The sequence below is a fragment of the Mesoplodon densirostris genome, chromosome 5 (assembly GCF_025265405.1).
Source record: "Mesoplodon densirostris isolate mMesDen1 chromosome 5, mMesDen1 primary haplotype, whole genome shotgun sequence".
Taxonomy (NCBI): Eukaryota; Metazoa; Chordata; class Mammalia; order Artiodactyla; family Ziphiidae; genus Mesoplodon; species Mesoplodon densirostris.
The window spans coordinates 89,525,526-89,552,199 of NC_082665.1; positions in this window are offsets into that span (position 1 = coordinate 89,525,526).

Here is a 26,674-nt window from a genome sequence, read left to right on the forward strand (position 1 = left end):
TAAAAAAACTTTTAAATGTCTCTCTTAATAGCAGACAATTGGATTCTCATATCTGCTTCCACATTCAATCTGTTGTGATATCACATGTCATGTAGGCTCTGGAAAACTCCACTGTACACTTGTGAGAAAATGAGTGTGAAAAATATGCATGAGGTCTCAGTGTTATGAAAATAATTTTAACTTTACAGATCCCCCTAAAGGGACTCACAGAAATGAAGGGATCCCTAATCCATATTTTGAAAACTTGGCTTGAGTATTTCTTGATAGTTTCCTTGTTTTGTTGTAGCCATTAAACACAACACCTCAACATAAGAAAAATAAGTAAAAGTAAAGAGTAAAGAGAGAAAAATGTTTTAAAATACAGGGAAAAACGGATCTGTCTCTTTATGTCTACTTAATTCATCTCATAAATTTTTATTTATATTTAAAATTTATTTCTTAACCAAAGCATAATTAACTTGATGTATAAACTCAAGGAAGAAAATAAAATAGCTTCCACATTTTCTATTGACTCAGTAAGGGATTACAATATTGCTCTTAATCAGAAAATAACAATTTCTATAGTTCACATAAGAAAAATCAAAATATTGTAGAATTTCTAAGTTCCAGTTTTAATACTATCAGTTTGTTTCAGTGAAAGTCCCTGATAATATTTAAACTTTTTATCATAGAAACATAAAATTTACTGTACATCAACCAAATTTAGACCTTGTTTAAGCAACTCTCAAATGTGCTTAGGCAAAAAGTGAAAGACATGTGTCACATAATCGGGCTTGTACTTTGTCATCATTGGTTTATAGATTTAAAGTTCAATAATGACTGCCAATATAATAAATATGTGGATAGATGAGAATTTCTTTTGGATAATTTAGAAAAAGCAATCCAAAATGAAGTTAAAATAATTAGTACTATATGTGCATATTCCTTGAATTTTTAGAAAGTGTGTTTATATTTTCATGGTGGTGTGTGTAAGAGAGGCACACACAAAACCAGAAAGACACAGGACAGAAAGTAAAAATAGGTGAATTAGGTCCTCGAATATGCTAGGACCTTGTGTTTTTCTCCATGTATAAATCAGTGAAACTCAGAATTTGTGTTTGGAGCTGAGACTCAGACATCCGACTCTTAGAGACTTACATATTTCATATTAGAGAACCAAGAAAGAGATTGTTATGACCCATGTTTCTGCCAGTTATTTGTACTAATATTATGTCAAGTGATTTATCTGCCTTCCTTGGGAATCATCACTCAACATTTCAAATCACTAGCTCTATTAATATCATCTTAGAGTCCTTTACAACTCAAGTTAATTAGCTTTGTGCCTTTGGAATAAAAGATTTGTTTTTCCTGAATGGTCCATTTTACCTGCTATTCTGTAACCTGCATTTCAAGGAGAATTAATATAGAATCATAATTCATATATCTTGATATCAGCATTTTATTTTTCACTTGAAACAATATTTTCTCTGTATAACAAAATGAAGTTTTTCTACTGACAGCCTGGAGAGCTCTGTGGTTGAAAATAAAAATCATATTTAGATCTGGAAATCTAGTTTTGTAAATACCTTTAAGCCCAGAGTATTTTCAACTCCTTTTATTAAAATGAATAAACTCTAAATCAATCTTTCCCATCCAAAGTTTTCTTAGAAATATTTTACCTTAAGTAAATATAAATAAATAAATTGATTTCATAGGAAATACATCACCCTTAAAGCAAAACAGCATCACTAAATTTTACTACAAGCAACCTCACCGTGAAAACGTCTTTACAACAGAAGGCTCTGTCATTCTCTGAATGTGCAAGTAGTATGTGACCATGAACATCTTATAATAAGCATCTGTGCAAAGTTTCCAGATTCATGCAATGATTCCTACATATTGGATAATTTATCATAGTGCCATCTGTTTAAAAAAACATATTTGCCAATGTGGATGGATGATCAAGAAAATAAATTATTTTGTGTCTTCATGTAAATTATTTTGATGATATATTCATGTGAATTCTGCATAGATCATTAGCTTTTAAAGGCAAAATAACATGCAAAGGTGGACTAACCATTGAAAATAAATATAATTTCAATCAAACAATACCTCTTAACTATAATAATAAAGTATTAGTTGTTCTGGTCAGTTCATGAAAAAAATAACAAATTGGTAATTTGATGGGAAAAAAATCTGTGTTTCTAGATTTTTTTCTCTCCACCATTTTTGCTGGTATCATATGGACTTAAAACTTATTTCCTTAGAAACAGAGTTTGTATATATGGTTATTAATTTCTATATAATTACAACTATTTCCTCTTAGTACTTACGAAAGATTATATTGTAAGTGATCAACAATGGAAGTAGAATGAAGCTCATTCAAGCTCTTATACCTCTGAGAAAATGACCTTAAATTGTAGCTCATAGAAATCCTGTCTACAAAGGATTTTGAAGTCATGTGATCCAGTTCCTTCAATTTGTGGCTGGGAAAATTGCTATTCAGCGTGGCTTAAGTATTCATTGTGACAGAGTGTTGTTATTATTAAGGTTTTCCAGAGAAACAGAACCATTAAGAGATATACACATATATGGAGAGAGAGAGAGAGAGAGAGAGAGAGAGAATTTATTTTAAGGACTGGGTTCGTATGATTGTGGAAATGCAAGTCTAAAATCCACAGGAGAGGCGGGCAGGCTGGAGACCCAGGGAAGAATTGAAATCCGACTTCAAAAGCTGTCTGCTGACAGAATTCCTTCTTGCTTAGGGGTCAGTCTTTGTTCTTCTAAGGTCTTCGGCTGATTGAATGAGGGTTACTCACATTATAAGGATAATCTGCTTTTCTTAATTCCAATGATTTATATGTTAATCTAATCCAAAAAACGTTTTCACAGAAAACTCTAGAATAATATTTGGCCAAATATCTGGGCACCACGGCCAAACCAAGTTGACACATAATAACTAACCATCACACTATTGTAGATGCTGCACCTTCAATGTTCTATTAACAGTGTTTGGAGAACTGTTTGGATTTTTACATATTTCCTCTCACAAGTATTCATTACACATCACCCTCTCTTTAAGGAATTTGGTATGAAATTGCATTACAAAGTATGTTTCTAAAAATATAATAAGTATATGATGTCACTATCAACTGAATTAAGATGGTTATTTAAGTTAAACAGCCAGTTAAAAAAATGTTATGTAAATACTAAATAATACATTTGTCTAGAATTTTTACACTGCTTATAAAACTTATATGTGATCTTAACTCTAGATCTATTTTGAAAGAGAAAAAACTTAGTTTACTAGAGTAAGAATATTACTAAAACATTTGCAAAACAAATCACAAAGGTTGAAAGGACACTTCTTCAATAGACTTGACAATAAAATATTTTAATTAAAGGTACATGTCAGCCCTTAACATGCTATTCTTTTGTATCCAGGAGTCTTTATTTCTGCCATCTCTTTTCTGCTTTTCAACTAATGCTTATTCTCTAAAATAAAACTTAACCGTCTCCTGCTCTTCTTATTTTCTGGTGGCTCCTTCCCCCATACCCAGAGCAACTTGTGTGCATTTCAATCTTGCCAATCTCCTGTGACATAGTTTGCAAGTTTAAGTGAATCAGTATTTACTTTCTACAACAAATATTCTAACTGGAATTCTAACTGGAAATATGAAATAAAACCTTTCAACATTTTAGGATGATCCTTGAAAATTTTATTAACTGAAGTAGATATAATTCAATTTTCTGATAAGAATAAGTATAGATTTCACTATGACAATTATATTTGTTAACGTTTCTTTTCTTTCTTCAATAAAAAAGTAATGTCTATCCAATGTTACATTTTAAGATTTAATATAAAAATTTCTTTTAAGGTTTTCTCATTAACTAATAGTTGAAGCATGTGGCTAATGATCTCAACATTAATTTTTATCAAGAATGAATAAAACTTATTTGTGCTACATAATATTTATTCCTCTAGTTATGAAATATTTGATGAAAGGTATTGTGTCTTATTCATCTCTTTATCAGGGGTACATGTCATATCTTATCACAGGTATTACCCAATACTTGTTATTTTAAAAACACTAAATAAATCATATACACTATTTGACTTATATTAAGGAAACTTGATTTTGGATTTCTACCAAGGATAATTATAATAAAATTGCAAATTTATTTTTCTATGCCCTTAACACCATTTTTAAACACCCATTTGTTACTAACACATTTTTATATTCCACCAAATTCAGAGACTTTATGCTGTCTTTATTTCTTCCCATTAGAAAGAGTTCTGATTTAAATATCTTTCATTAGAGAATGTTATATAACATAAATGGATACATCACCAAAGTTTTTTTTTTTTAAGTATAAGTAACATAGAAATATCAACACAACTTGGTAGGAGTAAATGTAGTAAGTTCATATTGATTGTAAACTGCTACATTTGACATTTAGGTACCATTTATTTTGAAATTATAATGTTAATAAAATATTAATACTGTATATGTTGATAAAGTTGAATATTATAGTAAACACATCCATTTATGCTCTCGAACTTGATCATTTTCCCCCAAATTTTGAGGCATTTAGGGCACTACTTAGTGTTAACTGTATGAAAAAAATCTAATTGTCTCAATTCAATTTTCAAGCAGGATCACCAAGGTCACAACATCTCTTAGTTTAGGAACTGGCAGTTGTCTAATCCTGGCATAGGAAAATGTGGCTGAGAAAGTAGGGGAAATACCGCCATTTGGTAAAAGTCATGGGTGGGGCTGTAGGCATGACAGCATCCTTTGTGTTTCTGCATGGGGAAACTACCAAGGGTTGCAAATTCAGTGTATTTATGAGTTATCTATTGTTGTATAGGAAAACACTACAAACTTAGAGGCTTAAAATAACACAAAGTTATTATCTCAAAGTTTCTGTAGGTCAGGAGTCTGGGCCCAGTTTAGCTGCCATATTTGCTTATAATTGTATAATAATTAAATATTGCAGACTCTAAAAATAGAGCTACCATATGATCCAACAATCCCACTCCTGGGCATATATCTGGAGAAAACCATAATTTGAAAAGATACATGCACCCTAATGTTCACTGCAGCACTATTTAAATAGCCAGGACATGGAAGCAACCTAAATGTCCATTGACAGAGGATTGGATAAAGAAGATATGGTACATATATACAATGGAATATTAAAAAGAACAAAATAATGCCATTTGCAGCAACTTGGATGGACATGGAGATTGTCATACTGAGTGACATAAGTCAGAGAAGGACAAATATCATATGATATCGTTTATATGTGGAGTCTAAAAACATGATACAAATGAACTTATCTACAAAACAGAAATAGAGTTACAGATATAGAAAACAATCTTATGGTTACCAGGGGGGAAGCAGGGGAGGGATAAACTGGGAGATTGAGATTGACATATACACACTACTATATAAAAAATAGGTAACTATTAAGGACCTACTGTATAGCACAGGGAACTCTACTCAATACTCTGTAATGACCTGTATGGGAAAAGAATCATCTAAAAAATAGTGGATATATGTATATGTATAACTGATCCACTTTGCTGTACAGCAGAAAGTAACACAACATTGGAAATCAACTACACTCCAATAGAAATTAATATATATATATATATATATATATATATATATATATATATATATATATATATATATATATATATAGCAGTCCCACAAAGCTACAGTAAAAGTCACCTGGGGCTGTGTTCTTATCTGGAGGCTTGACTGGGAAATAATCTGTTTTCAAGTTCATTCAGGCTTTTGACAGAATTCATTTCTTTGCAGCTGGGAGATTGAGAGCCCCAGATTCTGGCTGGCTAGAAGGTGGGGTTCATTCTCAGCTGCTAAAGGCTGCCGCTGTTCCTAGAGACTGTTAAAATTCCTAGTCGTGTTAGCTTTCCCAACATGTCACTGTACTTCATAATGACAAAGCCTGCAAAGGGTCTCTAGAACAAGTCTTCCAGCAAGATGGAGATTTATTTAATGTAGCATAACCACAGGAGTGACATCCATCACCTACTTTTGCCAAATTCTATTGATTAGAAGCAAGTCACAGGTCCTGTCCACACACTCGGGAAAGTCCTACACAAAAACATGAACCTCAATTTGCTGGGATCATGACACAAGAGCAGAGGGACCTTAGAGTCTGTCAGCTCTATTCAATATAGACAGGTTTTATCAGCCACAGATGAAAACAGCAGAAGTAAAAGTTTCTCTCAAGTCACCACTAGCAAATTATGACACTAAGACTTAAAAATAAATCTTTCTTATTCCCAGAATTAAAACCTCAATATTATGAAATGTTTATATCTGGCGGTTTTTGTTTTCTGTTTTGTTTGTTTTTGTTTTTGTTTGGCTCTGTGACTTTTATTCCACTTCTCGGCATTACCAGCCACTTCAACCCTGGTTCCTGTCCCCATACCAGCTTTATCCCTAGCCTCCACTCAGTATTCACCATGGTACCTTATTGGCAGATGATGTGTTTCAGATGCCTGCACCCCACACTCACTTCTGAAATGTAACATGCAAAGAGATCAGGCATGAGAAATAGGTCCCTAGGATGCAGTCTAGAAAGAGACACCCCAAAACAAGCAGAAAATAAAATAACTCAATAGAGACTAGAGAAAATAACGTGATTAAAATGAAGAAAAATGAAAGAAAAAATACTCTCCTCCTTACATTCTGCATGTTATATCTGGAATACTTTAAATTGCAGGCATAGCTATATGTACAAATTGTAGGTGGCAAATGACTACCCTGAAGGCTTCATATTTTAATAATGTAAAAGAGAAGCAGGCAGCTATTTCCTTTCCTTTGGGCAGGTTGACGCAGGTGATCTTGGATGGATGGTGAGCAAGGATGTAACATAGAGACTTGGAGGGAAGGGTAAGAAGTCCAGCTGAAGCCCAAAGCTCTCATCAACATGAAGGGATCAGAAACTGAAGTATAGGCTTGAGGTATAAAGCCAGGGACCACAGAGACAGGATCAGAGTGACAGCTAAGCAGGAAGGTCTTCGGAGTGTTGTCCTGGGAAAACATCTAACAACTAGGCTGTACTTGAGGATGATTCCTTGTTACTTAATTAGTTGAATGCCTGTGTCAGGAGGATATCAGACTGTGGCAGACAGAAGGTGTGTATCTTGCAGCATCAGGAAATCCTGAACACCCTTTGCTTTAGTCATCCTCTGTGAGGCTACTCATTCATTCATCAGATACAGTGGGGAATAAAAGAGACAAAAATATGCTCTCTCATAGACTTTATATTCCAGTCAGGGAAATCAAACTCTAACATAATAAATATGCATATTATACAGTGATAGGTGATAAGCCCCATAGAAAACAAGAAACAGGGCAAGGGGTCCAAAAGAGATAATTATTGGATAGTCTTTACTGAGACAAGGTGACATTTTAAAAACTCTTGAAGGAAGTAAAGGTATGAACAGATAGAGTCTGAAATAGGGTCCTGTGTGTTGTGCCTGAGGAATAACAAAGAGGAAAGTACATCTGGAGTGGACTGAACAAAGGGGTAAGTAGTTGTAGATTAGGATAGAAAGGTTATGGGATTTCTTATCACATAGAACCTTGTAAGCCTTTAACAGGGTCAGGGTTTTACCCTGAGTGAATAGAGAAGCCACTGGTGAGTTTAGACAGGCACCAGGAAGCCCAGAGGTTTCATTAGTTTGATTTTGCCCCTACAAGCAGGCTTCTGTGTCCTCCCTTGTGGCTGATGTTTATATCTACTCTTTTCTACTTCCAAGTAATAACAATCCTATCAGACTTATGGAAGTCTCCTGACCTTGCATTTGCCCCTAATTCCAGCAGTAGGTAGTCACTTGTATTCTTTTAACATGGTTTGGGAAATAATATACAGGGATTGACAAATACCCTTTTAACCAAGCACTACCTGATGGATGTGCTTTATAATTTTATTTATTTTTCATGTTGATGCTTTGGTATTGTAATAACATTAAAAAATCTGTCTACGTCTACAAAGAATTCTTTTGACAAATTTGTGAATCACCAGAATCTAATGAGAGTGATCTGCATTACATCAGGTCCAGGACTGAGGCCAATAATGCCTATAATTCATATTCTGATTTCTCATATTTTCCATATGTCTTTAGACTCTGTTAAATAGGGAATGACCCTCCTTCACACTTCTGATTTTAATATTCCCTAAACAATTCTTTCCTCTTCCTTCACCCCTTACTTTTACTCTCACAGGTGTAGCCAGTTATCTGGTTGCTGGGTAAAAGCCATGTTATGCATTTTTCTGTTTGACTTAGCTAATCTACCAAAAGATATAAACAACCATGGAGATATTGTTTCTTCTTTCATCTCCATTTCAAACCAGTGTTAAGACTGAGAAGAAATGAAAGTTTGCTGTTTGGGCTTTCCCAGGTTCGGACTGGGGGTCAGTCCATTTGACTATTATTTAAGCTCTATCCACCAAGGTAGTCTTGGAAGGCTGACATTTTGGCCTTTCTTGTTTTTTTCTCAATTTTTTAGGGATCTTGAGAGTGGTGAGAGATACTTCAACTCCTAGATACCCTTCATAGATTAAAATCCTACATTTGTCTCAAGACTCAACAAATTTGGAGCTATTGTAACTAAAAGGAGGGGTATCATTGAGAAGCCATGATTTTCCACTGTTTTCAACTATGTGTGCAGTTTTCCTTGTCAATTTCATTCTTGCAATGGTAATATGCTGCTACTAGGTGACAATGTTGCCACACATTCTAGACTTTAAGGCTTAGTTCCTTTTGATTGAGCTAGAAGTAGGCATATAATTTATGTTTCTGTGTTAACTTATGCATAGATTTTAAGTCTATAATTAAGTAAATTTTGTCCAATGCATACACCCATATAAGGAAATACCTCAATTGAAATTGGGAACACTTTCATCACCTTAGGAAGTTTCAGATCACTTTCACAGAATAGGATTCTCGAGAGAATGGGGGAGGGACAGAAGTGGGGAAAGACCCAATTTAGAAAATATCAGAATATCCAAGGTTAATCATGGTTCAAAAAGCATCCTTTCTCACAAATCACATAGTGGGGGAGGGGGTGTTAGTCTGTGTCCTACTTCTGCCTTTAGAGTGTTACCTATGAGAGCACGTTGTGCAAGTGAATGTTCTCAGAGTGGAAAAAATGGGTAAAAATCCTCGAATACTTAATGCAATAAGCCCCCAGAAACAATATAGCACTTACTTCAGTGTTTCTCAATCAATATCCCCTTGTTGAAGCATTAATCTTAAACACAGCTTCATCCATTTGCTGACTTGAAGGCAGAAATCTTCCTCAGGACATTTAATCTTATTGGTAGACCAAACTGCTGGACAGATGCAGTTTTGCCAAGTGATCGGGGCATTTCTCCATATTATCAGTTGCCTTTCATGTGTGGCATCATGATTAAAGAGCTATCTATGTGAGTCTTCACTGTAGAAGAGCCTCCACCACTCTCGGAACACTTGGGATGTTTGCTCTTTTTCCCCCAGCTTTATTGAGATATAATTGACATACAACATTAAGTTTAAGCTGTACACCATGATTTGATACAAGTGTATATTGTGAAATGATTACCACAAAATTAGTTAACACATTCTGTCATCTCACATAATTATCATTTTTGTATATGTATGGTGAGAACAGTTAAGATCTATATTCTAAGTAACTTTCAAGTATATAATAAAGTATTGTTAACTATAGTTGCCACACTGTACCTAAAATCCCTGGAATTTATTCATTTTAGAATCAGAAGTTTGTAGCTTTTGACCAACATCTCCCCATTTTCCCCATCCCCAGCCACCATTCTACTCTCTGTTTCTATGAGTTTGTTTTCTTAGATTCCACATACAAAGTGAGATCATATAGTATTTGTCTTTTTCTTGTCTGACTTACGTCACTTAGCATAGTGTTGGAATGTTTGCTTTTATCATTAGAAAGGAAATATAAATTCACTTTTGAAAATTAACAAATTACTCACTCTTTCTAGACATTATTTGGATTTTTCCAGCTAAGTATATTTTGATATTTTATTTTTTGCCCACCTAAAATGGCTTAGCAATTTTATTTTTGGAAAAAAATTTGTAAAAAACGTTTACAAAAATGAAAATTGCTTTAGTAAAATAGCTGTAAAGATTTTATGTCTTTGGAAAATGAAACAATCAACCAAAACCAAAATAAAACTCAAAAAAACATGAAAGTAAATAAAATGGCATTTTAAATATTATATTATCAAAAGATAGTAAGCAATAAAGGAAGCTTCCTCTAAGTTCTTTAATACAGAGTGCTACACTATGTCTGTGAGATGATGATGATGATGAAGGCAGCAGCAGAACTTAATTGCTCTCTCCTAGTGTCAGCCTCTGAGCTAAATGCTTTGCATGTGTCACCTCCTTGCATCTTTAAGAAATAGACATCATTATTATCGCTCGTTTGCAGGTAAGTAAACGGAGACTCAGCTACATTAATGTCTGAGGTGGCCTAACTGAAAAGTGGCAAATCTACGGGTCAAAATTATACTGTATGACTCTGAAGACCTTGAACTCAACTCCCATGGCAATGTCTCTCCAAGTATGAGCTATGAACCGTTTATGTCAGTGTCAGTGGAAAATTCAGGGTCTTTGGCCTCACACAAAACCCTCTATGTTTATGTCCAACACTAATAATTAAAATTGACCAAGCTCAGAGTAATTCTTAAAACACAGTTTCAGTGCATGTCCTCTCCTTACAGCCAACATATCTGCAAAGACAAAAGATTAATACAAAAAGGCATTTTTTGTATAAAATCACTTCTTGGAATAAGGTAGAAACAATTTTTGTCTACTTTCATTATCTATGAAAATTGCTTAAATATCATGGCATCAAAAAAGAATGACTTGCTTTTACTGAATAGGAAATTCTTTTTAATGTATTACAGTTAAATGTTTCTCAACTATTTGGCTGTCCCTCCACACACCTAAGTAATCAAATGTGCTCCTGTTACTAAGAGTGGTGACTAAAGCAGTGTTTGAAAAGGGGGAAGGAATAGGGTGTGTGTGAAAAAAAGAAACACTGTTGATGGGGAAGTATTTAATTACAATGATCTCCCTAGATCATTCTGATATAACCTCTAGTTTTTATTTTTTATTTTTTGTTGAATATAGTTGACATAAAATATTGGCTTAAGGTGTACAACACGGTGGCTTGACATTTATATACATTCAGAAACAATCACCGCAATGAGTCTGGCAATCATCTGTCACATAAAAACTATTACAATATTGTTGACTATATTTTTTATACTGTATGTTACATCCCCATGACTTATTTATTTTATGACTGGAAGGTATAACTCCTAATTTTAGTTGAGAATCCTTGATGTCATTTTTGTCAACCACTTCTACATCTAATTTCAGTAATGTGCTATTTGAAATCTTGGTGAAAAAAAATCACAGAACATATCACTGGAAATATTCAAAAAAATATTTGTAGATCAAACATCACATGTTATAGTAACTGAACCACAAAACTTTCAGAAACTAGCCAAAAGGAGTTTTCACTTTATCTTGTTTCATTAAATGGGGATCAAAAAATTACTTGTTATTCAATGACGGGAAACGTATATTCTTTCAACAAGACATTCTGGTTAATATATTTTATTCTGTAGTCAATATTTATAAGAAAAATAAGTTTATAATATATTATCCATGCTGACATAACATATTCTTTTTGATATGAATATAGAATTTACAGAAAATGGCTCAATTATTTCAGAGACTATTTATATTCCATTGCTGTAAGTTCTAAATATTTTGATGCTGAAAAATCAATGATCAGATCTAGTTTAGACTGACAGATATCCCCAAATTAAGACGTCAGATATTTGAGTTATTCATTCTGAATAAAACCATAATGCCAAATGTTACTGCTGAGTGTAAAGGAAATTGTCATATCAATTAAGATGAAATCAGTAATGATCCATATGTTAAAAAATCATAATTGTGAAGGAAGGCTGAGCCATTACTTAGGAACTTGAGTTTTATATGTTCATAAATACATCATTGATGTAGTAAATCTTTTCCTCTTTTTGAATCTATAGAAAATAGTGATCTAAAAGATATAAAACCCACTATTTTTGTCACCAACTTTCAAGAATGTTTTGAATTTAAAAAAAGAAAATTTATTGCAAATGGAGACACTCTACACGTCTCCTTAATCATAGCTCTACATCTCCACAGGGGTGCAAGACTGTCACAATAGAGTGTTGGAAACCATCAATTCCTTTGTAATTTTTATACAATTTATCACCTTTTGAAATTTTGCCTGTATTGCAGCTCTCTGTGAGCATCTTTCATCAACCATACAGAACTATAAGCTCTTTGAAGGTAGAGACATAGTATTCATCTTTGTTTCCACACTTGTAGCCTAGAGACTCGACAGTGGTAGACTCTGAGTAAAAAGTTGTACTTTTCTGTGTCTGCTCTTCTCATGAATGACCTGAGCAGAGAGGTTATGAAAACAGGTATTCTTGTTTTCCCATGATATAAACCATGGGAGAGCCAGGACCTGTGGTTTCTACAAGCCTTTATCACAGAACTAGGTTATTATAGTTGTCAGAAACATTTATCTCAACAACAGAAAAAAATTTTAAAATTGTTTTATCATGTGGATATAACTGCATTAAGATTTTCCAAGTTTCTTCTCTCCAATAATTTGTGAGGATTATTTAACATAATTATTAATCATCTACGACATACAAGGCACTGAAGAAACAGAAGAGGAAAATATAAGCATGTCTCCAGCAGCACTCACAGACTTTACTGAGTGAACATCTCAGAACTAAAGCAATCAGGATTCAGCCTTAGGTTACCAAGTGAGGAAGGGAGCATTGTAATTTAAGGTAAAGGGAGAAAGAGGTGGAGTCAGGAATGTTAGACATTATTCTGTGTGTCCCATCAGGGCAGTGCTAGAATTAGGCTATAGCACAGAGTTCTAAGTTCATTGTGTTAAATTATGTTGCCAACATAAGACTGTGGGTCATGCATTTTGATATGATGTCATCTCTCCTTCTTGAACATTTTCAAACAAAGCCTGAATGGGCTTTATTAAAATTAAGGAGCTTGTAGTGGAGATTTTATGATAAAATACTAATGTTTATGTTGGGGGTATGTGGAATGGGAAGGGAGAGGAAGCTGAAGTAGTAAACATTCTGACATCTCACCTGGCCATACTTCTTTGTGTCTGGAATCAGGTTACCAAGCCAAAGTCAGGAAATCTGGAGACGATTCAAATCTCGAAACCTAGGTCAGAGACAAAGGACATAGACTTACAAAGATGGACTCACTAAATAACCAAAATTAACTAAATACCTTCAAATATTATCAATTTAACTTTATTAGTTCATTTATCAAACCCAAATAAAACTATTACCTTATATATTAGTGATCTCAAATTATACTTCTATCTATGGAAATAATTGATAACACACAAGTAATATCTTCTTATATAAACTGAAAATTGTGAATCAAATTATATCTTACATTTCTGTTAGCATTAATATTTTGAATTATTAAACCCCCAAAACTAGACCTTTTAGTCAAATAACATTTTCTTTCTTTTACCAAAAAAGAGCTGCCAAGGAAACTAATTTTTAATTCCAAACTACAGAATATTTTTGCATTTAACCACTCTACAAAACAATACAGAGTGTGATCCTTAACAGTTGTTCAGAAATGTGAACCTAAGACACTTATATAACAAATTATAATATACAAATAAATTTTATTAACTTTTAGCTACAAAGATAGAAATATAGTTTGATATAATTTAGAAATATGTTTAGTGAATGCTGAAACAACAAAGAAAAATTCTATTTAAACATAATGTTTCCAGAGAAAAAAGCAGAGATTATTTCTTTTATTAAGAGGAACTGAAGTGAGAGAATTTTCTAGTGCTGGTCCTTAGGCAGACACTCATCTTATTTGTACCAGTAGTTTTCTGTATCATTTATCATACACGTTCTTTCTGAATACAAGACATACTAAGGAATTGTTAAATAAAATAATCACTGTTAAAGTTTCCCATACACCTTAACTATAATTTACCTTTTTTTGCTCACATTTATGCAGTCAACACTTTAATACTTTCTGCCTTTTACTGCAATAAGCTGTCCTCATATGCCTCCCTTTTCTGTCAATATTAGCATCTAAGTATAACAATTGATATAGCATATAAAAGTCAGACTTGAGAATCTGTCTTATTCCCTCATATTTCCTATATAACTTACTTTGGGCTCACAAAGACGATATAATTGTTAACACTAATTGAATGAATTCCCAATAGTTGGCTAGTGTGGGGACGAGTGTAAGAGATACAGAAAATAATATTCTCGGGCATTGAATAATGTCATTATCTGAAATGATCCTCAATTTTCAAAGAATTAAGAATAAAATGGTTACCAATAAAAAGAAATTGAATATAATTTTCTCTTTATTCAGAAACAGAACCTTAGAATGAACGATACAGAACCTCCTGATTCTTTTAATCTTGGGTTAATCAGCAAGGTTACATTAGGGAAAAGTCACTGTGACTCCAGTGGTGAATTAGGCAATTTTACCAATAAAGATTTAATCATGCTTTGGGCTATTTTAAAGTATTTGTATTGTAGATATATTTATTCATTGCAAGAGTGAAGAAAATGTATTCAAGATTTTAGTCACATTCAAAAAGGCCACTTTAAAATTAGGATGATAGAATCAGCCTGCATTAGTTATCTACTTTCCAAATGACTGGTATGGCTGTTCTCCTAAATCTGGATGTTGAGTACAAAATTATCTTCTATAGTAAAGTGGTAGATTCTAAATATATGAAATCAAAGCAGAAGTATGCCGAGTCATCTTAGAAGGGATAGTTGTGTCAAGGTCTGGTTGACCAGATTATGCTCCTTTAAAGAATGCAGTGGGGGCCTCCCTGGTGGCGCAGTGGTTGAGAGTCTGCCTGCCGATGCATGGGACATGGGTTCGTGCCCTGGTCTGGGAAGATCCCACATGCCGTGGAGTGGCTGGGCCCGTGAGCCATGGCTGCTGAGCCTGCACATCCAGAACCTGTGCTCCGCATAGGGAGAGGCCACAGCAGTGAAAGGCCCATGTACCGCAAAAAAAAAAAAAAAAAAAAAAAAAAAAAAAAAAATTGCTTATACCAACTAAATTGTTCTCTTTGATTATGTTAAAATGACCCCTTATAAAATTTTGCTTTGGCATAGCTTGTATTAGCAAAATATGTCCAAATGTTTCATACCACTTGTAATTTTGTGTTGCAAAATGTACCTGAGAGGAAGGTCTTTTATAAAAGAAGGAGCAGAAAAAGAATTAATAGGCAGAGAATCTCAGGAGTTCTAATTTAATTCATTAGGGACTATAGCCTCCACCTCCTCCCAACCACCATTTCTGATATTTAAAAAAAGATATGGTTACCAAAGTGGAAATGTGTAGAGGAGGGATAAATTAGGAAGTTGGGACTAACATGTACACACTACTATATATAAAATAATCAACAAGGACCTACTGTATAGCACAGGAAAATCTACAGTACTCTGTAATAAACTATATGGGAAAAGAATCTGAAAAAGAATAGATATATTTATATGTATAATTAAATCACTTTGCTGTATACCTGAAACTAACACAACATTGTAAATCAACTATATTCCAATATAAAATAAAAATTAAAAAAAAATAAGACAGCAGAATACACTCATTCTAGACCTTGGAGATAAATATAGAAAATTCTTTGTACAGATATGCATGCCAACATGTGTGCATGCTAGCCCTTTTTTTTTTTTTTTTTGCAGTATGCGGACCTCTCACCACTGTGGCCTCTCCTGTTGTGGAGCACAGGCTCCAGACACGCAGGCTCAGTGGACATAGCTCATGGGCCCAGCTGCTCCACGGCATGTGGGACCTTCCCGGACTGGGGCACGAACCCGTGTCCCCTGCATCAGCAGGTGGACTCTCAACCACTGCGCAACCAGGGAACCCCCCCTTTCTTGTATATTTCACAAATATTGTATTTAGTTCATGTGGTGTGAAGCAAGAAAAAATTACTAGCTCAGAAAAAAATTCCAGAGAACAAAAATTTAAGAGATTTCTGTATTTCTGAATTTTTCTTGACCCTATTCAAAATGTGGACTTGAAATTATTAAATGTTAGTTCATTTTACAACTATAGAGATTAATACCCTCCTGTGGGGTGTATATGTGTGTGTGTGTGTGTGTTTACTTGTTTTCTGCTGTGTTTCAGAATGGAGTTAACCAGGATTAGTTTCATAGTAATAAAAGACCGTATTTTTAGGGAAAAAAATAGAGCACCATGAGATTACTGGTGTCATGGTTTTATGATGTATCCAGAGAGACTCAGCTGAGCCCTGGAACTGAAGTCTAGTGCCTTACCCAGACAAATACAAAGGGATAAGGTGATTAAGGATGGTGCTGAGAAAAGTTTATTTCATTTCATCCACTATTTTGTTTCTGAATTTAGCATCTCCAAAAGTTTGCTCAGGAAATAACGCTATTCCAAGAATGACATGATAAAAAAAATAACTTTTGTAATAATAAAGAGTTGTAACTATTTCTTACCAGTGTTCACTCATCTTTGAATGAATGAATATCATTTTCAAAAGCCTGATGATCAAGATAGTGTAATTGGGCTGATTTAGTATTAAAGAATGGAATTAGAAATTGTAGAATATGCCAGAGGCTATACATTTCATTGGTGATTGGGCTTTGTCTGGGATTACCTATGGTAAATTTACAGTGTCTAAAATAGTGATGCTTATAAATGAGGTACTCAGTAAGTGTTTGTTACATGAATTTGTGAATGCATATTTGAGATTATGCAAAAGAAGTTATAGCAATGTATATCTCAGGGAGTACTTGCCAGTAATACTTTGCAGAAGCCAAGTTATTTAACTTTCATGATGAGAAAGGGAGTAGGTGACTTAAAAATGTGCATAGTTAATTATTATCCTCTTTTCTATGAGCTAAGTTCATTTTATACCTGAGTGGAACCTGGGTTTGGGAAACAGGATTCTGCTCAATGGATGTCTGTCTGTACTAAGTACATTCAGAAGGAGACTCAAGTAGAAATTCAGCTCATTAGAAAGACTCCTAAGGTCAGTGGTTCCCAAAGTTGGAGTATGCATATTCTAATTTCTATTAAAATATGCTATTACAAGTTCTTTCTTAAATGGGCTGCCATTTGTCAGTGTAGTATATAAAGTATCTTCAAGTAACTCTGAAGAGTACCCACATTCACTCCTTCCCTTTTAGTGTATTCTAACTTGGTAGATAGTTCACTATTACCCAAAACCATGAACAGTAAATTTCATATGAACATGTTTTCTAATGGTAGAATATTTATAATAGAGTGGAAGGAATGCAGAAGTACCAAAACAATTTCTTTTAAATCACCCAGAAATTTACATGTTTTCTCATAATGAAATACCCAAAAAGGAGATTTCAAATCACATAATTTTAGTAACAGAAACCCAAATGTTCCAAATTTTATGACAATTTCCTTGATATCACAAAGCTAAAATGTTGTCTATAGTAGTTTACCAGGAAGATATTAAGAAATAACCAAATACTTTTTAAGACAAAAGATTAATTTCAAAGTGACAAAACTTTTTGAAAATAGATGTCTGGAAATATTCTCATTACTGAGATAGCTCAGTAGCTGAGTAGCTTCTTATGGCTGAGCAAAGAAAGTGTTTCTTGAGGTGGAATCTACTCCTGATGAAGATTGTTGAAATGACAACAAAGAACCTAGAATATTATATAAACTTAGTTAAATAGATAAAGCAGCAGCAGCTTTTGAGAGGACTGACTCCAATTTTGAAGAAGTTCTAGTATGGGTAAAGTGCTTTGCTAGAGAGAAATCCAGTGCAAAAGGAAGAGTCAATCAATGTGGCAAACTTCATTGCTGTCTTCTTTTAAAAAAAGGCCACAGCCATCCCAGCCTTCAACAACCACCACCCTGATCAATCAGCAGCCATCATGGAGGCAAGACCCTCCACCAGCAAAAAGATTACAACTTTCTGAAGGCTCAGTTGATAGTTCGTATTTTTTAGCAGTGAAGTATTTTTTAATTAATGTATGTATGATGTGTTGTAGACATAATGTTATTTCACACTTAATAGACTACACTATAGTGTAAGTGTAACTTTTTTTTTTTTTTTTTTTTTTTTTTTTTTTTTTTTGGTACGCGGGCCTCTCACTGTTGTGGCCTCTCCCGTTGCAGAGCACAGGCTCCGGACGCTCAGGCTCAGCAGCCATGGCTCACGGGCCCAGCCGCTCTGCAGCATGTGGGATATTCCCGGACAGGGGCACGAACCAGTGTCCCCTGCATCGGCAGGTGGACTCTCAACCACTGTGCCACCAGGGAAGCCCCTAAGTGTAACTTTTATATGCACTGAGAAACCAAAGATATCTGTGTGACTTGCTTTATTGCTGAGGTCTGGAACTGAACCCTCAGTATCAAAGAGGTATGCCTGTAAAACCTCTTAAATGTTTATTTCATATATTTTTCTTTGTGAAAATTTTGTTTTTGTGTTGTTTAATACAATAATACATAGATAAACTTTTCAAAAAAATGCACACACTTTTATTAGGAGACACATTCAAGTCTTTAAGTGATAGGAATACATGTCAGAAATGTTTGAAGAACCTTATATTGATTGTCCTACCCCAAGCTTACCTCAAGTACATGGATCTCTAAAGCAGTGAGAACAGTCAGCTCACATAATAAACATTTCTGGGACCAAGAGATTGAGAAAAATTGCAGCAGGCATTCACCAGGCAAATTGAAACATCAACTTGACATTTTTTTCTGTTATCCTCCTCATCCCCTTCCCTCTGTGTGTGCAAATATTTATGTCTTTCAAAACATAAATGTCACATATTTTTAACCAGTATTTGATGAGATAAAGCAGAAGTTAGGATTCTAATATAGAAAATATGACTCTAGAGCCAGTGTTTTAATGACTACTCTTTTTTTTTCTTCTTTGTTTCTAACACTTAAAACTTCTATTTCACACTCTTGTCAAAATTTGTTGTTGAAATGTCAAGAGCCATATTAAGTAACATGGAGTTAGAGCATTACACTCCTGCTCTTGTTTTTATTGTGAATGTCTTCATTGTTTTTCATTGTTTATAGAGGATGATGTTAGCTGCTAATTTGGATTGATGTTGATATATTACATAATGATATGTATATAGATATTATCATAGGAACAAATATTACTTGTTTTATTAGATATTTAGAGAAGGTATAAAAAATTCAGTGTTGATACATATCTGTCATTTAATCTTTTATTATATAGATTATAAGCTTTCTCCCCCATATATCTATTACATTATCAATTTCCTAAGTGTACTGTGATGTACCCATGAATTCCCAGTGTAATGCTTACTTGGTAATGGTATATTATTAGATCAAATTTAATAATACTTTATAATTTGTGCACTACTCATAAATGAATTTTTGTTTATTCTATATTCATCACCTTTTTGCTGTTGTTTTGCTTGCTTTGTTCATCTTGCTTATCTTCTTTCCCTATGTAGTAGAATATTTTGAATAGCATGTGTATTTATTAATTTTTCAATCTGAAATATGCTCATTTTACTCAGATGTTATTGGATTCTTCAGTTTTCCTAAATTTTCTAAAGTCCATTTTGGAATTTTGTATTTTCTTAGAAAGCTAACATTTCATCTAAACATACAAATTTATTTTGTAATATTGTATGAAATTATATCTGTCTGAGTTCTTTTATTTAATTTTTTGTGCATTTGAATTTTAATCCTTTAACAGCTTGATTGACATATAATTCACATAGCATACAGTTCTTCCATTTAAAGAGTAATTCAATGGTTTTTAGTATATTCACAAAGTTGTACAACCACCACCGCAATTTCATTTTATAACATTTTCATCACTCCAAAAGAAAACCCAGTACAAAATCAGCAGTCACTCTCCATTCCTCTCCCACCACCAGGCCGAGTCAACCTCTAATCTCTACTTTTTATCTCTATAGATTTGCTTCTTCTGGATATTTCATATAAATGGAATAATATAATTTATGGCTTTCTGCCCCTGCCTTTTTACATTTAGTATCATATTTTCAAGGTTTATTTTTATTGTAGCATGCATCAATACCTATTACTTTTTTGGCTGAATAATATTCTGTTGTATGGATATATCAAATATTTTTCAGCCATTCATCTAATGGACATTTGAGCTGTTTCCACTTTTTGGACTTTATGAATAATATTGCTATGGATACTTATGTACAAGTTTTTGTGTGGATGCATGTTTTCATTCCTCTTGTATTTATACATATACCTAGGAGTGGAATTGTTGGATCAAGTGTAATTTTTTATAAGATAATAGTAATGATTTTGGTTTAGAAATTCAGCAGAAATAGATCTTAAAACACTTATTGGATTCTTATTCCTTCATATTTAAAAATAAATAAATTCCTTTTGTTTTTCATGGAGAGTTCTGAAATTTGAAGAAAAAATGGGCATTAATGTATATTTCAGAGAGACATTTTTAACTTTACTCATCTATGAGAGAGTCATATGGATTTGTTATGGGAAAATAAGCTATTGTTTTTTTTTCTTATTTGTCTCAAAGATATGCCGTGCAAGATATGAATTGGAACCATACAGAGAATTAAGAGTTGAATGGGAAATTGCTAAAATCTCCACGTGGAAGGTATACAGCATCAAACAAAAATTATTCAATTATCTGTGTGCCAAGTTGCAACTGATTTTATAGTTTTCATCAAGGTAAATGATATATGCTAGAATGTTGTGATCTTACTGTTGAATTCTTTTTTAAATAATTATTTTTAGATTCTGTTATTCATTAGGATGTATGCATATGCATACGTGTTTATATCTGTAGGTCTACACACACCATACACACAGGTACCCACACTTAATCTCTAAAGCCTAACAGGTTAAAAATAAAACAAATTAGTTTTTTTCTCCACACAATGTCTTCACCCTTATTAGCAATTTTATTAAAAGTCACCAATGTGCTTAGTCGTATAAAATAGAGAACTCTGAATCATCTTGGCTCTTTCCTATCCTACAGGGTGCTTCATGGTCTGAATTCTGCTTATTACTTCAGAATCACTCCATTTTAATTCCCAAACACCAGCTCTCTGTAATCAATCCATATAGGCCTTGTCTCAAATCCTACAGTACCATTCTTATCCTGTTGCCTAGAAAGCTTGATTGGTTTCTTCTTGTTCTCCAAGAATCGGATAGATTCCCTCCTTGATCACTAAGATTTCTAGGATAGAAACCTCATTCTGAATCCTGTTTATTTCCTTTGGAGCACTCCTTAGCATGAAGAATAATTTTTATTTTATTTTTCTTCTTTCTTCTACATTAAGTGACAAGCTCCAATAAGGAAAAGATTATGACTATTATATTTGCCTTGCAGAATGATTGACATTAGAAGTCACAGACTAAATTTTTTTTTTAAGAGTAAGGACTTTTTTTTTTAATTTTTAATTAATTAATTAATTAATTTATTTTTGGCTGTGTTGAGTCTTCGTTTCTGTCTGAGGGCTTTCTCTAGTTGCGGCAAGCAGGGGGCACTCTTCATCGTGGTGCACGGACCTCTCACTATCGTGGCCTCTCGTGTTGTGGAGCACAGGCTCCAGGCGCGCAGGCTCAGTAATTGTGGCTAACGGGCCTAGTTGCTCCACGGCATGTGGGATCTTCCCAGACCAGGGCTCAAACCCGTGTCCTCTGCATTGGCAGGCAGATTCTCAACCAGTGTGCAACCAGGGAAGCCCGCACAGACTAAATATTTATGGATTGAAAACATAAAATAAAATATCCAGTGTGGGTTAATTTCCTGGGAATTCATTGGGGTTTAAGCCAGTAAGCAAACAACTAGCAAACTATCAGCTCAGACTCAAAATGAATGAAATTTATTTTTAAAATTACATATTCTTGTTTCCATATGTGAAAATTGCCAAGAAAAATATAAAGTATATATTTGTTAATTTCATGAAATTTACAAAGATAAAAATTCCTTTAAAATTAATATTAAATATAAGGCTGAAAAAATTTGCCTTTTCTAGGTAGTGATTGTGAAGGACGTGCTATAAGATTTATCCTTAAAATAATCAAACACACACATAGTAGAGAGAACAGTGAATAGTGACAATGCAAGACCATACATTTTCCTAAATATGCTGACATTGTTCAAAGTATTTCTGGATCTTCTCTTGGGATTGTTCTTGGAGGCTACAGTGAATTCCTTCATACTCTCTCTGTCAAGGAAAATGTTTACCATTTAAAGGTGGATTCAGTTTTTGGTAACCACACAACCAATTTTGAGCCAAGTTTGTTGAATAAGAGAGTGATTAAGTTGGGAAATACTGTTTAAATGAAAGAAAAACAAAATAACTGAAGAAATAAGACTAAACTTCATGGTCAGCTCACATAACTGACCTTGAACTAACTCCCAAGAAAGAAATTCCAACGGTTTTCAGAAAAATAGCAAAAAACTGGAATAACTTTATTGCCTCATAAATGTGACCTATAAAGTTCTAATAGCTCTGTCTAAAAATGAGCTTTTCCCTATTAACAATATTCTGTTGATTTTTGTTATTGTTGAAGTGTAGTTGATTTACAGCTTGTGTTAGATTCAGGTGTACAGCAAAGTGATTTGGTTACGTATACATTATATATATATGTATATATATATATATATACACACATATATATATATATATACACACATATATATATATTTATTTATTTATATGTTGATATATATACTTTTCAAAAACTCTTTTCCATTATAAGTTATTATAAGATATTGAATGTAGTTCTCTGTGCTATGGTAGGTCCTTGTTGTTTATCTATTTTATATATAGTAGTTTGTAACTGTTAATTTCATACTCCTAATTTATCCTTCCCTCTGCTTCCCCTTTGGTAACTATAAGTTTGTTTTCTATGTGAGTCATTTTCTGTTTTGATATCTTGAACTACCTTGTTAATTCATTTAAAACTCCTAAGGTAATTACTTGTATGATTCAATACAATTTGAGTGTACTTAATGGGAGATTATAATGCATATATTTTTTTGTAAATTACTCATAGAGAAAGAGTAAAATTGAAAATTGTTGACAGAGTGTTTGATGGCTATGTAAATGTGAGTATGGCTACTTCAAATTGGTGAGTTGTTATTTTATTTTTCTTTAAAATTTTAAATTACTAAATAACAATGAATATATAATACAATAAAAATAATCAGTATAAATAATAATTCTGACTAATTCAGTTTCTTATTGTATCAAAATTTAATGTATTTAATTATCAAAATGCTAAAATAAGTCATTATTTTTCTTTACCAAAAATTAATAATCATCAGAATTGTTCAAGTTAATAGCTTAAATTATGCTTAATGTAGGAATTAATGTAGAGAGATTGCATAATAAAATTTATTTGCTATTCATAGATCAAACAACCATGATTTTATAAATAAAATACTTTAAGAATAATATACTAGTCCAGGGATTTAGCTGCCAGAATAAGAAACCACTTCTCTTTAATGTAATAGAAATGGAATTTATTAAAAGATAGGTAAACAAGAAATCAGCCCATTTCACCAGAAAACTGTTTTTAATGTTTCCCTGGTGCTGACTCTAATTGAAATTGAATTCATGGGACACCCAGAAAGTGACCTCAACTGCTCTCCTGCTTTGTATTACATTTTTTCCCAAACTCAGATACTTTTTTTAACACCTTTATTAATGTATAATTGTTTTACAATAGTGCGTTAGTTTCTTCTTTATAACAAAGTGAATCAGCTATACATATACATATATCCCCATATCTCCTCCCTCTTGTGTCTCCCTCTCACCCTCCCTATCCCACCCTTCTATGTGGTCACAAAGCACAGAGCTGATCTATCAGTGCTATATAGGTGCTTCCTGCTAGCTATCTATTTTACATTTGGTAGTATAAGTCCATGCCACTCTCTCACTTCATCCAGCTTACCCTTCCCCTTCCCCGTGTCCTCAAGTCCATTCTCTACATCTGTGTCTTTATTCCTGTCCTGCCCCTAGGGTCTTCAGAACCTTATTATTATTATTATTTTAGATTCCATATATATGTGTTAGCATAAGGTATTTATTTTTCTCTTTCTGACTTGCTTCACTCTGTATGACAGGCTCTAGGTCCATCCACCTCACTACAAAAAAACTCAATTTCATTTCTTTTTATGGCTGAGTAATATTCCATCATATATATGTGTCACATCTTCTTTACCCATTCATCTGTCAATGGACACTTAGGTTGCTTCCATGTCCTGGCTATTGTAAATAGAGCTGCAATGAACATTGTGGTACATGACTCTTTTTGAATTATGGTTTTCTCAGGGTATATGTCCAGTAGTGGGATTGCTGGATCATATGGTAGTTCTATTTTTAGTTTTCTAAGGAGCATCCATACTGTTCTCCATAGAGGCTGTATCAATTTATATTCCCACCAACAGTGAAGGAGGATTCCCTTTTCTCCACAACCTCTCCAGCATTTATTGTTTGTAGATTTTTTAGTGATGGCCATTCTGACTGGTGGGAGGTGATACCTCATTGTAGTTGTGATTTGCATTTCTCTAATGGTTAGTGGTGAGAATTCTTTCATGTGTTTTTTGACAATCTGTATATCTTCTTTGGAGAATTGTCTATTTAGGTCTCCTGACCATTTTTGGATTGAGTTGTTTGGTTTTTTTATATTGAGCTGCATGAGCTGCTTGTAAATTTTGGAGTAATCCTTTTTCAATTGCTTCATTTGCAAATATTCTATCCAATTCTGAGGGTGGTCTTTTGGTCTTATTTATGGTTTCCTTTGTTGTGAAAAAGCTTTTAAGTTTCATTAGGTCCCATTTGTTTATTTTTGTTTTTACTTCCATTTCTATAGGAAGTGGGTTAGAAAAGGATCTTCCTGTGACTTATGTCATAGAGTGTTCTGCCTATATTTTCCTCTAAGAGTTTTATAGTGTTTGGCCTTACATTTAGGTCTTTAAACCATTTTAAGTTTATTATTGTGCATGGTGTTAGGGAGTGTTCTAATTTCATTCTTTTACATGTAGCTGTCCAGTTTTCCCAGCACCACTTATTGAAGAGTCTGTCTTTTCTCCATTGTATATTCTTGCCTCCTTTATCAAAAATAAGGTGACTATATGTGTGTGGGTTTATCTCTGGGCTTTCTATCCTGTTCCATTGATCTATATTTCTGTTTTTGTGCCAGTACCATACTGTCTTGATTACTATAGCTTTGTAGTATAGTCTGAAGTCCAGGAGCCTGATTCCTCCAGCTCCATTATTCTTTCTCAAGATTGCTTTAGCTATTTGGGGTCTTTTGTGTTTCCATACAAATTGTGATTTTTTGTTTGGTTCTAGTTCTGTGGAAAATGCCATTTTTAGTTTGATAAGAATTGCTAATATTCTGTTCAGGATTTTTGCATCTATGTTCATCAGATATATTGGCCTGTAGTTTTCTTTCTTTGTGACATCATTGTCTGGTTTTGGTATCAGGGTGATGGTGGCCTCATAGAATGAGTTTGGGAGTGTTCCTCCCTCTGCTATATTTTGGAAGAGTTTGCAAAGGATAGGTATTAACTCTTCTCTAAATGTTTGGTAAAAGTCACCTGTGAAGACATCTGTTCCTGGGCTTTTGTTTGCTGGAAGATTTTTATTCACAGTCTAAATTTCAGTGCTTGTGATTGGTCTGTTTATATTTTCTATTTCTTCGTGGTTCAGTCTTGGAAGGTTGTGCTTTTCTAAGAATTTGTCCATTTCTTCCAGGTTGTCCATTTTATTGGCATAGAGTTGCTTGTAGTAATCTCTCATGATCCTTTGTATTTCTGCAGTGTCAGTTGTTACTTCTCCTTTTCATGTCTAATTCTATTGATTTGAGTCTTCTCCCTTTTTTTCTTGATGAGTCTGGCTAATGTTTTATCACTTTTGTTTATATTCTCAAAGAACCAGCTTTTAGTTTAATTGACCTTTGCTATGGCTTCCTTTATTTCTTTTTCATTTATTTCTGATGTGATCTTTATGATGTTTTTCCTTCTGCTAGCTTTGTTTTTTTTTGTTGTTGTTCTTTCTCTAAGTGATTGAGGTGTAAGGTTAGCTTGTTTATTTGAGATGTTTCTTGTTTCTTGAGGTAGGATTGTATTGCTATAAACTTCTCTCTTAGAACTGTTTTTGCTGCATCCCATAGGTTTTGGGTCATCGTGTTTTCTTGTCATTTGTTTCTAATTATTTTTTTGATTTCCTGTTTGATTTCTTCAGTGATCTCTTGGTTATTTAGTAGCATATTGCTTGGCCTCCCTGTGTTTGTATTTTTTACAGATTTTTCCTGTAATTGATATCTAGTCTCATAGCATTGTGGTCAGAAAAGATACCTGATACATTTTCAATTTTCTTAAATTTACTTAAAACCAGGTTTGTGAACCAAGATATGATCTATCCTGGAGAAAGTTCCATGAGCACTTGAGAAGAAAGTGTATTCTGTTGTTTTTGGATGGAATGTCCTATAATTATCAATTAAGTCCATGTTGTTTAATGTATCATT